The sequence below is a fragment of the Strix aluco genome, chromosome W (assembly GCF_031877795.1).
Source record: "Strix aluco isolate bStrAlu1 chromosome W, bStrAlu1.hap1, whole genome shotgun sequence".
NCBI lineage: Eukaryota > Metazoa > Chordata > Aves > Strigiformes > Strigidae > Strix > Strix aluco.
Genome location: NC_133970.1, coordinates 22845697 through 22861410, shown reverse-complemented (window position 1 = coordinate 22861410; position 15714 = coordinate 22845697). Strand labels below are relative to the sequence as shown.

The 15714-nt window shown below is 46.4% G+C and overlaps 1 protein-coding gene across 4 annotated transcripts in view; it reads right to left on the bottom strand.

Annotated features, from left to right (window-relative positions):
- Positions 1-15714, bottom strand: part of LOC141917557 (nuclear cap-binding protein subunit 1-like) — a 92175-nt gene that overhangs the window by 25384 nt on the left and 51077 nt on the right. The gene's annotated exons all lie outside the window — the stretch shown is intronic.

Genomic DNA, 15714 nt, shown 5'->3' with positions numbered 1-15714 from the left:
TGACCTTTGCTTCATTATCCACGAAATGCATATTAAAGTTAACACCCCTCAATATGCTAACGAGGGCTAACATGATCATGCTAATTACATCATCCCATGAAACACCTCACCCCTCCCCGTACATGGGATACGTAGGTATGGGGGTCGACCTAGGGGATGGACCCAAGGAAAGTGGGTATAAATCAAGAAGGGAAGGGGGGGGGGGGGCGCGCCCCGAGGAGAGAGAGTGCAGTGAAGCGAAGAAGACGGATGTCAGCGAAAAAGACGGATGTCTCCCGTGCCTCCCGGAACCCTCGTCGGCAGGAGCAGCGCAGAAACCCAGACCGGTGATCTGTGTTTCCCCATTCCCTCTATCTCCCTCTTTTCCCTTTCCTATTAAGCAATGCAAGGCATATTATATTGCTTGCCACAACTTGCTATATACTTAGCCAACTATCGTGTGTTCAATTAGTACATTGTGAGTAGTTAATAAATGTTTAGACTTGGAGACTTGTTGTCCGCTCCATTGGGGATTTGCGAATCTGAGTCACTTGTCCCCCTCGTCTGAGCGGGACGTGACATTAAAATTGGCGTAGTCGGCAGGATCCCCTTCGGTGTCGGAAAGTCTTATGAGATACTGGTTCTCTATCCGACCAACTCGGACAGGGAGAACTGGGAATTGGCCCCTCAGCTCTACGCTGGGAAAGGGTCGGAGGGATACCGATTCTCTATCCGATAAGGACAGGGAGAATCGGGAAGTGACCTCTCAGCTCTAAGCCAGGAGAGGTTTGAGCAGTGGCAAGCCATGACTGGCCAGGAAATGTCGGTGCTTGACTGCTCCCCTATTTTTGAGAAACTGAAGGAGTATAAGGCTTGTCCTCCTCATTTAGTAGAGGTTTGGGCCCATGATAATTGGCATAATCCAGAAGCAGTGGCAAGCTATATCAGTGCACTTGCGGGGGTGCAAGGGTCGCGACCAGGCAAAGGAAAAGCTGTAGTGTGCGCTGTATTGGGGGCAGCACTGACTGCAGCCCAAAAAGATAAACATGTTAAGAAACAATTAGAAGGGGAAATGATCAAATCCTTACAAGATCTGGTAAAAGCTCTCCAGGATCAATTGGTTGAGGAACGTAAAGTTACTGAACAAAAAGCTAAACTCTGGCAAGAGCAAACTGAAGTTCTGAAAAGCCAATTAGCTGATGAGCGTAACACCTCTCAGCGATTTCACATGGCTCTGTTAGATGCCTTGGACCGAGAAAAAATCTCACGGTCCGAAAAAGAGAGGAATGAACAAGAAACCTGCAACCGGACAGATTTCGGCTCTGTTCCGGATAGTGAACAGGGAGTTATGAGTCTGGCAAAAGCAGCAGCCAGACCCTTGTATCCAACAAAGGATTTAGAGATAAGCCGAGAAATTTTTTACCCCGAAAATGAGGGGGCAAATTTAAGACCATTAATTAAAACGGAGACCACCGAGGGTCAGGGTGGAAGAGCTCCACAGGTCACCATTCGAACTACACCATATCCAGCGACTGAGCTTGCAAAAATTCAGGAGAAATATACCAGACAAGCTCAGGAAACTGAGACTGAATACGTGTGGAGGGTGTCTTTGACTGGTGGCGACCGAATTTTGTTATCAGAAGATGAGGCCCAGGGGTACTGGGGGCCAGGGGTTTTCTTAGTTACTGATGACCAGAGAGAGCCATGGTCGTTAACTCAACGAGCTGCTTATTGGGCTGGGGGTCTGGACCCCTTGGAAAGGGGGGATCCAGTATGTATTGAGACCCCAACCGTAAATCATTTGACTGAAAGTCTGCAGAAGGCTGCTTGTCTCCAGTTAATGCATGACAGGCGTTTGGTTCCGCAGCAGCCTTCCCCAATGCTATTAATTGCTAACCCTGATCAAATGACTCCCCTGATTCGGGGCTTGCCGGACTCTTTGAAATCACATGCAGTACAATTACAAGATCGTTTGCGGAATGCATTAGCCCCGCGAGGGGGGAGACGGGCGGGGGGAGAAGCCATGACCTGGGGAGAGATAGCTCAGGACTTAATAAATTATGGCCGGAGAATGGGCCTTACCAGGGGAACGGGTAAACCTAAGCCCTCGGTACGCAGAGTGGAACAGCAGGAAAATCCGCCTCCTTCCCCTCCGCAAGTTTTAAGAGCAAAGAGAAACCTTTTGTGGACTGAGGGAATTGGACAGGGGATTCCCCGAGAGTTAATGGATGGTATGCCTACTACAGTTTTAGAAAAGCTCATTCGAGCCTGGAAAGACAAAAGAAAGCTGCCCCCCCCAACCGAGCGAACCTTTCGAGCAAAGGGAGGGACAGAGCTGGAAACTAACGAGATGGTGGTAATTGCTTCTCAAACACCAACTGCCCCTGAAGAAGACTTGATTGATTTAGGGTCGGGAAACTGGATGCGCCATCCCCAGTAAGTGAGCCGGGGGATGGCGGGTGGGTCCACTTAAGGAGGCTCACAGAGAATACTAAAGGAGACTTGTTGATTACCTTTCCGCTCGGTCCCTTTAAAACTCCAGTTACGTTTCTAGTAGATACGGGTGCTCAGATCTCAGCACTCCAAGCTGATGTCACCAAGCGGAATGGCATAATTGCTGACAAAAAGCAGATCTGGGTTACAGATGTTTTCGGGGACTCTAAGCCACAGCCGACTGCTCGGGTGAAATGCTGGTTACCTGGGAATGAAACTGCAACAGAGGCTATGATGATCCTGGGAAATTTCCCCACAAATATCCTGGGACTTGACCTATTGAAGGGACAAGCCTGGGTGGATTCAAAAGGAAGGGAATGGAAATTTGGGTCCCCAACTGCCTCTATAAGACTTCTACAGCAAGCGCCTGCGCTTCCTCCTTCTAAAACTGTTAATGTGAAACCTTACGCCTTACCGTTAGGTGCAAGGGAGGGGATCACTCCGGTAATAGCAGAGCTGCGGGAGCAAGGGATAATCGTTCCAACTCACTCACCCTATAATTCCCCAGTGTGGCCAGTCCGTAAACCTAACGGAAAGTGGCGTCTGACAATTGACTATCGGCGATTAAATGCCAATACAGGTCCTCTAACAGCTGCAGTACCTAACGTAGCTGAACTGATTGCAACCATACAGGAACAAGCCCACCAGATCTTAGCAACTATTGATGTGAAAGATATGTTCTTTATGGTCCCCATACAGGAGGCAGACAGAGATCGCTTTGCCTTTACATGGGAAGGCGTGCAATTTACTTTTACACGTCTCCCCCAGGGATATTGTCATCGCTGACCATCGCTCATTATGCACTAGCGCAGGAGCTTGCTCAAATCCCTCCAAGGGAAGGGGTCAGGATATATCAATATATTGACGATGTTCTGATTGGTGGCTCTGATGCTGCTGCAGTGGGACAGACCCAGACAGAGATAATCACCCACCTAGAAAATTTAGGGCTCCAAATTCCAGCTGAAAAGGTACAACTCCCATCCTCTGAGGTAAAGTTTCTGGGTATTTGGTGGCGGGGAGGAACAGTGTGTATTCCCCCAGAAACTTTAACTACCCTGGAAGAAGTAAAGAGCCCTGAAAATAAGAAGGAGCTGCAACATGCCTTAGGCTTGCTGGTATTTTGGAGGAAACATATTCCCGATTTTTCCATCATAGCTCGTCCTTTATATGATTTAACACGCAAAAGGGCTACTTGGGACTGGACTCCTGTCCATGAAGAAGCCTTAAAGCTGTTAATCTTTGAGGCTGGAGTATATCAGGCTTTAGGGCCGATACATCCAACAGATCCATTCCAAATTGAGTGGGGTTTTGCAATTCATGGACTATCCATACATATGTGGCAACGTGGGCCGGAGGGTACCACTCGCCCTATAGGGTTTCATTCGCGCAGTTTCAAAGATGCAGAAAAGCCTTACTCGATCTGGGAGAAGGGTCTTTTTGTGGTTACCCTAGCTTTGCAGGAAGCTGAAAAAATCATAAGGCAGCAACTAATCATTCTACGAGGACCCTTTAAGGTCCTGAAACCAGTACTGGCTGGAACCCCCCCTCCTGTGGGGGTTGCGCAGCGAGACACAGTTAGGAAGTGGTATGCACAATTAGATCATTACTGCCACACATATCAGATAGAGGAGGGGGCATCTAAAGTGCTCAAAATACAAGATCCACCTTCTGACCACCCTGAACCTCCTCCCTCATACATAAAACCTGCTCCCCCATTTGAAACCCATCTAAAGAATGTATGGTTCACCGATGCATCTTCTAGAAGAGAGGGAAAGGTATGGAAATACCGAGCAGTAGCACTGCATGTTGACTCGGGGGACCGAATCATAACAGAGGGTGAGGGAAGTGCTCAGGTGGGAGAGTTAACAGCGGTATGGAGCGTGATTGTTAAAGAAGCTGAGACTACAGAACCAGTATTTATTTACACAGACTCCTATGCCGTATTCAAGGGATGTACCGAATGGCTTACATTTTGGGAACAAAACCACTGGGAAGTAAATCGGGTACCAGTGTGGCAGCGTGAAAAGTGGGAGGAAATCTTAAACATTGCAAAACGGAAGTCCTTTTTAGTAGGATGGGTTGCTGCACACCAGTCAGGAAATCACCCTGCCCACCTGCTAAACAACCAGGTGGATTCAATGACTCGTTTGATGAGAACTGCTACAGAAGGTGAGGAGGAGAAATGGGAACACTTACTGGAATGGCTGCATGTAAAGCGGGGTCATTCAGGAAGCAAAGATTTGTTTAAAGAAGCGATAAGCAGGGGATGGTCCGTAACCAGGGAATTGTGCAATACCATTATTTCAGCATGTAGTCTATGTCGTACTCGGCTGGGAGAGCACAACCCTCTTAAGGACCAACCCCTACACCTAAGGGACAACAAGGGACTATGGGACACCTGGCAGGTGGATTATATTGGCCCTTTCCGGCTCTCTGAGGGAAAACGTTATGTATTGGTGGGGGTGGAAATAGTATCAGGCCTAACTCAAGCAGAAGCTGTATCTCGAGCAACTGCAGAAAATACGGTGAAGGGGTTAAAACGTTGGTTTAGCTACTTGCCTAAGCCCAAATCGATCCAATCAGACAACGGTAGTCACTTTACTGCCGGGGTGGTTCAGGAGTGGGCTCAAGATGAAGGAATTCAGTGGATTTTCCATACTCCATACTATCCCCAAGCAAATGGAATTGTGGAACGCACCAATGGACTGTTAAAGCAGGCCCTAAACCCCCTCGAACCAGGATGGCCACAACGGGTGTCAGACGCAGTAATGAAGATAAACAGCCGGTGGGGAATTAATGGGTGCCCACGACTTACCGCGTTCTGTCCTAAGCCTCTCTCCATACTCGCCAGGAAAAAAGAGACTAAAGACCCTGCAAACCCGCTCCATTATCCTGGACAACCTGTTCTAGTAGACTTGCCCACTGTGGGGCAAGTACCCCTAACCCTAAAAACTCCCATCAATATTTGTTCATGGGTGGCTACTGATGCCCATGGGAAAGAATCCCGCATCAATACCAGGTGGATTGTCCCTTCTTTCTAACCATCATTGTTTTGTCATGTATATATGTGTTTTACAGAGCATTGATCCTGGACAACAGGAGACCTATGTTACTTTTAGCACTTTCAATGGTTGTAGGCATTGTTGGCTAGTTATTATTTGTAATCTGCTTACATTATTATATAATTTGTGGAATCATACCTGCTGAGTGTGGAATAAATCATTGCCAATCAATTACAATCAACAATCCAGGAAATTTTACAGGTACATTTAATGAGTTCACTTATTGGAAGGCTAACCTGGAGTTGTGCCTTAAGTTACCTTATTGGGAATCACCTCCAAAATAAAGGAAGCCTGTGAGCCACCTGTGACTGCAAACTGGTGCTTGCAAATACCAAACAGATTACAGTGCTAGCTCATATAACTGGATGTGGTCCTTACAACACCACATCCACCAACAGCAAGATGCAGTCATCAAAGACTAGTTGAAGGGGTCTGATCCCACAAATTAAGCATTAATGAATTGTACCTGAATATTAAACTGTATTCCCATTTAAATCCCTATAGACCTGATAATGTGATTGTGTAACCTCAAATAGTTTTAGAAAATTTAACTTAGCAATTATATGTACTAACAAGGTATGCCTTTAAGGAATTAAAGGTGCAGACCCAACAAGCATCTAAGATGGCGTTGCAGAATCCGGCTAGCATTGCTGAAGGAACATGGACTGTGCGGTGTGCTGAATCTAACTGAGGGAGAATGCTGCATCACCATCCACAGTGCCACCACCTCTATAGAGGAGACCGTGCCACGATGAAGATGATCAACAATGGGAAGTGAGAACCTTTTTATTGACTGATGGACTAGTTTGATGGATGGAACCCTGGGTCATGGGTCACATCACTGGGATCCTCAGGACTCACGGGGTGGGGAGGATGGCTTGTAAATATTAGTATTGTGATATTATGCAAATTTTTGCTTTTAATAGTATGCCTTGCAGCAGTTAGATATATGCTCTCTCACCTTCTGTCTTCTTTTTCCCTATACCTTTTTGAGATCACAATGGTCAAAGAAGAACTTGGAGTGTTTGAGTCACGGGGTGGGATGTTGTGAGAGACGAGAAACCAGGCCTGTGAGAAACTAAGAAAAACAGCCTGAGAAAGCAAAAGTTGAGGCTGATCAAAGAAATGCCTCAAACACTCGCAAGACAAAACTATGAGTCACAGGTTGGATACTGTGGAGGTTGAAGCTGATAAGGCTGCCCGAATAACACAAGATGGGACTGGAGGAGGGAGCCCTGTGAAGACAGGACGGCTCTGCTCTGGTGCACCTGGCCAAAACTTCAAGGGCCATCTGTCTGGTGAATGACCTTTGCTTCATTATCCACGAAATGCATATTAAAGTTAACACCCCTCAATATGCTAACGAGGGCTAACATGATCATGCTAATTACATCATCCCATGAAACACCTCACCCCTCCCCGTACATGGGATACGTAGGTATGCGGGTCGACCTAGGGGATGGACCCAAGGAAAGTGGGTATAAATCAAGAAGGGGGGGGGGCGTGGCCCGGGAGAGAGAGAGTGCAGTGAAGCAAAGAAGACGGATGCCAGCGAAAAGGACGGATGTCTCCTGTGCCTCCCGGAACCCTCGTCGGCAGGATCAGCGCAGAAACCCAAACCGGTGATCTGTATTTCCCCATTCCCTCTATCTCCCTCTTTTCCCTTTCCTATTAAGCAATGCAAGGCATATTATATTGCTTGCCACAACTTGCTATATACTTAGCCAACTATCGTGTGTTCAATTAGTACATTGTGAGTAGTTAATAAATGTTTGGACTTGGAGACTTGTTGTCCGCTCCATTGGGGATTTGTGAATCTGAGTCACTTGTCCCCCTCATCTGAGCGGGACGTGACATCTGTAAACTTACTGAGGGTGCACTCGATCCGCTTGTCTAGATCATCAATAAAGATATTAAAGAGGAGTGGCCCCAAAACCAAGCCCTGGGGGACACCACTCGTGACCGGCCGCCAATCGGATTTAACGCCGTTCACCACAACTCTTTGGGCCCGGCCATCCAGCCAGTTTTTTACCCAGCAAAGCATGTGCCCATCCAAGCTGCGAGTAGTCAGTTTTGCCAGGAGAATGCTGTGGGAAACGGTGTCAAAGGCCTTACTAAAGTCAAGGTAGACAACATCCACAGCCTTTCCCTCATCCAATAAGTGGGTCGCCCTGTCGTAGAAGGAGATCAGGTTTGTCAGGCAGGACCTGCCTTTCATAAACCCATGCTGACTAGGTCTGATTCCCTGGTTGTCCATTATATGACTTTTAATGGCACTCAAGATGACCTGCTCCATGACCTTCCCTGGCACCGAGGTCAGACTGACAGGTCTATAGTTACCTGGAGCCTCCTTCCTGCCTTTCTTGTAGATGGGTGTCACATTTGCCACCCTCCAGTCCAATGGGACACCCCCCAGTTAGCCATGACTTCAGGTAAATCATGGAGAGCGGCTTGGCGAGCACATCTGCCAACTCTTTCAGTACCCTTGGGTGTAACCCATCCAGTCCCACAGACTTGTGTGCATCCAAGTGGTGTAGCAGGTCTCTGACCACCTCCTCTTCAACTGTGCTGACCTCATTCTGCTTCCCCTCCCCATCTCCCAGCTCAAGAGGCTGGGTGTCCAGGGAACAGCCAGTTCCACTGCTAAAGACTGAGGCAAAGTAGGCGTTGAGCACCTCAGCCTTTTCCTCATCCTTAGTTACCATGTTTCCCTCTGCATCCAGTAGGGGAGGGAGATTTTCTCGAATCCTCCTCTTGCTGTTGACGAATTTATAGAAAGATTTTTTATTATCCTTAACAGCTGTAGCCAAGTTGAGCTCTAGCTGCGCTCTCCTAATGTTCTCCCTGCATAGCTTCACTACATCTTTATAGTCTTCATGAGATACCTGGCCCCTCTTCCACAGGTCATAGATTCTCCTTTTGTTCTTGAGATCCAGCCAAAGGTCCCTGTTTAGCCAGTCTGGTCTCCTTCCCCTCCTGCTTGTTTTTCGGCAGACGGGAACAGCCTGCTCCTGTGCCTTTAAGACTTCTCTCTTGAAGTATGTCCAGCCTTCCTGGACTCCCATATCCTTCAAGGCAGCCTCCCAGGGGATTTGGTTAACCAGTCTCTTGAACAGGTTGAAGTTAGCCCTCCGGAAGTCTAAGGTGGCAGTTTTACTAACCCCTCTCTTTGTTTCTTGAAGGATCAAAAATTCGATCATCTCATGATCACTGCACCCTAGACAGCCTCCAACCTTTACCTCCCCCACAAGCTCTTCCCTGTTCACAAGAAGCAGGTCCAGGAGGGCAGTTGTTCATGCTCATGGCACTATTTGGAAAGAACGAGGACTCTTATCTGCTAGTGGTACACCTATAAAGTATGGAGCAGAAATTTTAAACTCGCTGGAAGCCGTACAGAAGCCAAAGGAAGTTGCCGTGATACACTGTAAAGGACATCAGAAAGGAAATTCATATGTAACTTGAGGAAATCAGAGGGCAGATGAAGCTGCAAAATGAGTGGCACTTAGTACCATTTGTGTTCTAATTCCATAAAGGGAAATGCAAGTAGAACCCCCAAAGTATAGAGAAAAAGAAGATAAATTGGCTGAGTCACTGAAATGCAAAAAGGACAATGGAGGGTGGTGGTTAACCCCACACAGACAATGTGTAGTGACTCCTGAAATCATGAAAAAGTTAATGGCTAAAACCCATGAAGAAACCCATATGGGAGCAGAAGCAATGGTTGAATCAGTAAGACATTATGCAATAGGGGTCAAAATGTTGCTCATTGCTAAAAGTGTGAGTAACCAATGTGAAATTTGTTTTAGGAACAATCCAAAGATACAAGCCCAACCCCCTCCAGGAGAGGTAAGAAAAGGCATAACTCCTGGTGAGTACTGGCAAATAGATTTTTCAGAATTGCCAAGGTGTAACCAATATTGATATCTATTGGTATTGGTGGATACCTTTTCTGGTTGGCCTGAAGCTTTCCCATGTCAAACCAACAAGGCAAAAGAGGTAACAAAGCCTTTACTAAAAGAATTTATTCCAAGGTTTGGGGTTTCTTTAAGAAATACTAGGGATCAGGTGGAATTTACACACCCCCTGGAGGCCACAGTCCAGTGGACAGGTAGAAAGAATGAATCAAACACTAAAATGACAAATTTCTAAATTATGCCAGGAAGCCAAATTAAAATCAGTCAAAGCTTTGTCACTTGCTCTCTTGAGGATTAGAGTGACTCCTAGAACTAGAGAAAGGTTAAGCCCTTTTGAAATTCCATATGGCAAACCTTATAATGTCAATCTGACAGGGAGGCCTGAACAAATGCATATAGTAGGGGAAAAATGTATTAACTGATTATCTTTTATCTTTGAACAAGGTATTGAGTTCCATCCACAAATATGTACTTTTATGAGCACCTGTACCCCTTGATTTCCTGCTACACTCTTTCTGTCCCAGAGATCAGGTCTACCTACGGACATGGAAGGATGATCCTCTTGAAGAAAAGTGTAAAGGACCCTATCAAGTGTTTCTAACTGCAAACACTGCCATGAAAATGAGAGGAGTGGAACCCTGAATCCATTACACTAGGATAAAGAAAACACCTCCTGCACTGTGGACATCAGTACCTAAGGGACCTTTGAAATTAACCTTAAGATGAAATTAATGAATTGCACCTAGAATACTGCTGAATCATTTATTCATCTAGACTGTATGCGAGGGATATTTTTATTTTGTATCCTTATAATTGAGGGGGGAATAACTGTATTGATCTATTTGTATAAAGAATTTAACCTGTGTTAAGATTGTTTGGAATGGAGATCAAAGTCTTATTAAGTTTCTTAGTGTTTTCATTAGATGGTGTTGAGCTTCAATTCTTGATGCCAAAATGGGATAGAGATCGAAATATTTGGGAACTCTTAGCCAGAGAAGTAACCAACACATCTTCCTTCTGTATATCTGCAGAAAAATCAGTAGGAGGAATTTATAGTTCTTGTCTTATAGGGGTACCAACTCCTTTAGACTTGTTGAAAAACTATACTATGTTCCAAAATTTTGATGCCAAATTGACTTAACATATATAGTCTAAGTAAATCAACTAAAATCAAAGAAAAAGGAATGTTGAGATTGGTTTATTGCATGCCGGGCATGAATCCGCTTTTCAGATAACACTGCCAGGGCAAAGACTTCAAGAGAGACAGAGCTTTGGGTGGTAAAAGCACCTCTCCAAGTCCCAAGCTGCAGGGAGTGCCTGTGGCCTCTCTCTGACACCGGGAGATAAAGTCCTCTGTTCTGCAGCTGATGTACTGTCTTGTAGGAGCTGTGTTGCCCACTGGAAGAGTTACAGTAAGAAGTGAGCAGGCTGTACAGCCTGGGTTCCTCAAACATTATTCCTTGAACCAATTAATCTAAGACTGGCTGATGATTTGTGGCTTGTGCCAATCCTTTGTATCCATTGTGTTAACAAGGGCTACGTTACCCATCTCCCAATATGCTTTCTGGATGCATAAAAGCATTACTGAAATGAATTAAAATAGACCTTCAAAATTCTCTTCTTCCAAGCAATGATTTAGATCAGGAGGATGGAAGCTCAGGGCTGGTGAGAAAATTTTGTGTCAGTGCTGGTCAACATTTGTGGTGCACATCTCAAACCAAGATTTTAAAAAATTACTTCCTCTGCCATGCTCCTGAGCATGGTTGCAAACCTAACTGTAACTAGTGTCTGATGCGACTCTGGATTTCCTATTTGTTTGCAGTTGGAATCATATCAGGGAGACATCTACCCCCTGGCTACACAGGCGTAGCTGAATAGAATTAACAAAGGCTGGCATGTGGAGAGCAGCCCCAACCTTTTTCAGTTGTCCAGCGTTTGTGTAAGGTGCTGTTAGTTCTTGGGTCCATTAACTTCCAGAGAAAGAAGCAAGGAGGAAAATGAGATGTGTAAAAATTATAGATATAAACTAAAATTATTTAATAGCCAAAATATTCCCCACAGTGAATAAACTCCAAAAATCTTACCAGTCAAATGCTTTAATATTTTCCCCTCCAGATTTTTTAATGCATTGTTTAATGCTGGTTTTTGAATGTCCTCTGTGAGTGCTAAACAGCTGCCTACTTTCTTTTGTAAGGCCTGTCCTGCTATGCTTGAGACCAAGCTCTGGAACTGTGCCACAATTTCTTGGGGAAGAGACATTCCAGAAAACCAGACACAAGCCAATATCATGACTGGAGAGGAAGGATGCCACTGGAGAAAATCCAGAAGTGAAGTATCAGAATCAATTTTAATGGGGGCTCAGCTTTCTTGCACATGCCCTATGACCAGATGTTGGAGTGCAATATTCTCTGACTGGGTTCTTTCAGATATTCCACGCATGGAGGGTATAATGTATGATATCGAATTTACTTATTTGAAGATAGTTGATGTTACACAGGATTTCTAATTTAGCAGAGTGATACAAAATATACTGAAATCACAATACAGATGTGAGATACTCTTAGCAAAATATAGCAATTGCAATATACAGTTCAATCACAATACCAATCTGATCTGCATATATTTGCCCAATTGTACCATTCCACATGCTTCACCTAAGGGCAACAAAAGATGGTGGTTGGCTCCAGCAAGGCCTACTGATGGGCAAGGAACCCTTTGATAATGGAAAACATCCACTAGGCTGTGGCAAGCCTCTGCAACCACATGAAGATGTAAGCACAAGCTGATGGCCCTCCTCAAAAACTCCAGGGACCACCAGTCCCATGTAAAATGGGGCCAGTCAGCATGCTTGTCTGACTGAACCCTGCGCCTGATCAAGTCTGTTCTATCTTCTTATTAAATATTTTCTTAACTATCTCTGCATAATCTGACTCTATCCTGTGTGTATGTGTGCTGCAAGAAGTAAGTACCAGCTCCTGGTAAGACCTCTCTGTGTGTGTGTGAGTGGACTGGGTGCCAGCAACTGGAGTCAGACCAGGGATGTAGGTACCCCATGGCCTGTGGTGTCAGCTACTGGAACAAGTGGGATCCCAGTGCCAGCTATTGGAGCAGGTGGGAATTTCAGCTGCCAGCCACTGGGGTAGGAACAGTGTGTGTCCCCAAAACCAGCTACTGGCAGGGACTGGAGTGAGTGAGGTGAGAGGCTCAGCACCAGTGGCTGGAGCTGGACTAGCTGTCCAGTAGGAGACCCTGGGTCCAGGCACAGGTATCAGGTGGGGCAAAGGCTGGTATCTAGGAGGGATCTATGAGTGCAGAGTGCCTGTGAGACGAGTGTGTGAGTGCTGCGTGCTTGTAGCAAGTATCAAGTTGGACCAGCTAGAAAATATGGAACTTATGGGGTATGTAAGAGGGCCTGGGATCCCGGTAGCGGTACCACTTGGACAGAGGGGCTGTGCTGGTACTTGAGAGATCCACAAATGTGCATGTGCTTGTGAATCTAGAGATTTGAGCAGAAAGGCACAAAGAAAGAGGCCTCAGATGAATTTGAACCGGTGTAAGTCTCAGTTATGGTGGCAACATGCCACAGGGCAGAGTCCCCGGCAGGTGCTGGATCAGCTGACCCTGCAGAAGCTTCAATGCAGACAGAGCTTCAGATAGTAAAAGCACCTCTCCAATCTGAGGCTGCAGGGAGTGCCTGGGGCCTTTCTCATCATGAGAGATGGCCTTCTGTCCTGCAGGAGGTGTGCTGTCTTGGAGGAGCTGTGTTGCCAAGTGGAGGAGTTATGGGAAGAACTGAGCAGGCTGCGCAGCATAAGGCAAGATGAAAGGGAGATAGACAGGATCTTCTCTGAGATGCATCAGCTTAAAGAGCCCTCGACCCCAACTGCATTCAGGCAGCATCTCCCCCTAGTATGAAGGTAAGTGCAACCTCTGCAGACAGTGAAGGATGGAAGCGGGTGACTTCTGGCACCAAGGGGAAGGCTCCTGCCCCACCTAAAGGCTTGCAACTATGAAATAAGTTCACCACCCTCAAAGTTGAAGAAGAGCCAGATGTGCCTTCAGGCAAAGGATCTGGGCCACCTTACCCTAAACCATGCAAGACCACCAGGAAGAAGTGGTGAGTGATCGTAATGGGTGACTCCCTGCTGTGGGGGACAGAGACACTCATCTGGTGACCTGACCTGTCATCTAGAGAGGTTTGCTGCCTGCCAGGGGCCTTGAAGCTGGAGAATAACATAGTGACAACAGTTTCAAGATGGTGATGGACAAAGATGGTGCTGAAACCTCTGGCCAGCAGAGAGGCATGATCATACAGTGCTTTGTCAGGTGCAAAGCATCAATAAAGACTCAGTCCACCTGAACAACCAGGTGAGATTCTGCCTGAGAGATCTCTGTTCTGTCAGCCCAGCCTGGAGCAACTGACGATTAAGACAGATGACTCAAAGAGGACCCTTTAGTCTGAAGAACAAAATAGCACTGGCAGGGCAGTCGTTGAAGGAGTCATGGGTGGAGCTGAATGATCATAGAATAATGTAGGTTGGAAGGGATGTCTAGAGCTCTCTAGTCCAACACACTGCTCAGAATCACATGGTATCAACAGAATCGTTGAGGTTGGAAGGAATCTCTTGAGATCATCTTGTCCTCCTCCCCACCCCACCCCCCCCCCCCGCTCTAACAGGGTCAACCAGAGCAGGTTGCTCAGGACATTGTCCAGTCAGGTTCTGATTATCTCCACTGATGGAGACTCTTCTTGCTCAAAGCAGGTCCAATCAGATCAGGTTGTTCAGGGCCTTGTCCAGTGAAACTTTCAGTATCTCTAAGGATAACTGTCCCTTACCCTCATGAACAGCTTCTTCCACTTGCTAATAATTAGAGTGTGTCTACACTGAAGTAAACTATGTGACTGCATCTCATGTATATGTACCCTAGCTAAACTGCTTACTGCCTAAAGCATAAACCCCGATCCACAGTATTTGCCATGTTTTTGTACATTTGTGTTAGCATTACCTTTTCATTACCTTTTGTAACACCAGAGCCTTGATACATTTTTAGTGGAAATCTACTCATTTCAGTGATGGTCTGTGCAGAATAAAGTATGACCCAGATTCCTTGACCACTTCATTGTAATGGTATGTAGAAGGAGAGTGTCTGCTCCTTTAAGGGCATCTGGTCAAAGGAGCCATACGCAAGAACATACAGAGACATTTGAAAGTCCATGCAGTAATACTTTCAGTAAGATTGTGGCTGGGTACTCTCTGTGAGGGGAAGCTGCATTTTATGTGAAAGAACAGCTGGAATGCATGGAGCCCTGACTGGGGAGGGCTGAGGAGCCAACTGAGAGCTTATGGGTAAGGATTAAAGAAAAGAGAGGTAAGGGTGACAATTGTAATGGGTGTCTGCTATAGGCTGCCAGACCAGGAAGAACAAGTGGATGAGGCCCTCTACAGACAGGTAGGAGCAGCCTTGTGTTTGCAGGCCCTGGTCCTCACAGGGGACTTCAACTAACCTGATATCTGCTGGAGGGACAACACAGCAGGGCATAAGCCATCTAGGATGTTCCTGGAGAGCATCAATGACAACTTCCTCACCCAAATGATAGAGGAGCCAATGAGAGGAGGTGCTCTGCTGGACCTCCTGCTGACCAACAAGGAGGGGCTCATCGGGTATGCGAAGGCCAAAGGCAGCCTTGACTGCAGTGACCATGAGATGGTGGAGTTCAGGGTCCTGAGGGGAAGAAGAAGGGTAAAAGTCAAGTTCAAAACCCTGGACTTGAGGAGAGCCAACTCTGGCCTCTTCAGGAATCTGTTTAGAAGCGTCCTGTGGGATAAGGCCCTGGAGGGACGAGGGACTCAAGAAAGCTGCTTAATATTGGAGCATCACCTTCTCCAAGCTCAAGAGCGGTCCATCCCAAAGAGCAGTAAGTTGGGAAAAAATGCCAGGACGCCTGCGTGGATGAACAATTAACTCCTGGCCAAACTCAAACACAAAACAGAAGGTGAAAGCAGAGACAGGAAACCTGGGATGAATACAGAGACACTGTCTGAGAATACAGGGGTGACATTAGAACAGCCAAAGCCCACCTAGAATTGAATCTGGCAAGGGATGTCAAAGACAACGAAAAGGGCTTCTGTAAGTACATAAGTGGCAAAAGGAAGACTGGGGAAAATGTCGGCCCATTGCTGAATGAGACAGGAGATCTGGTGACACAGGACATGAAAAAGACTGAGGTACTGAATGCTGCCTTTGCCTCAGTCTTTACTAACAAG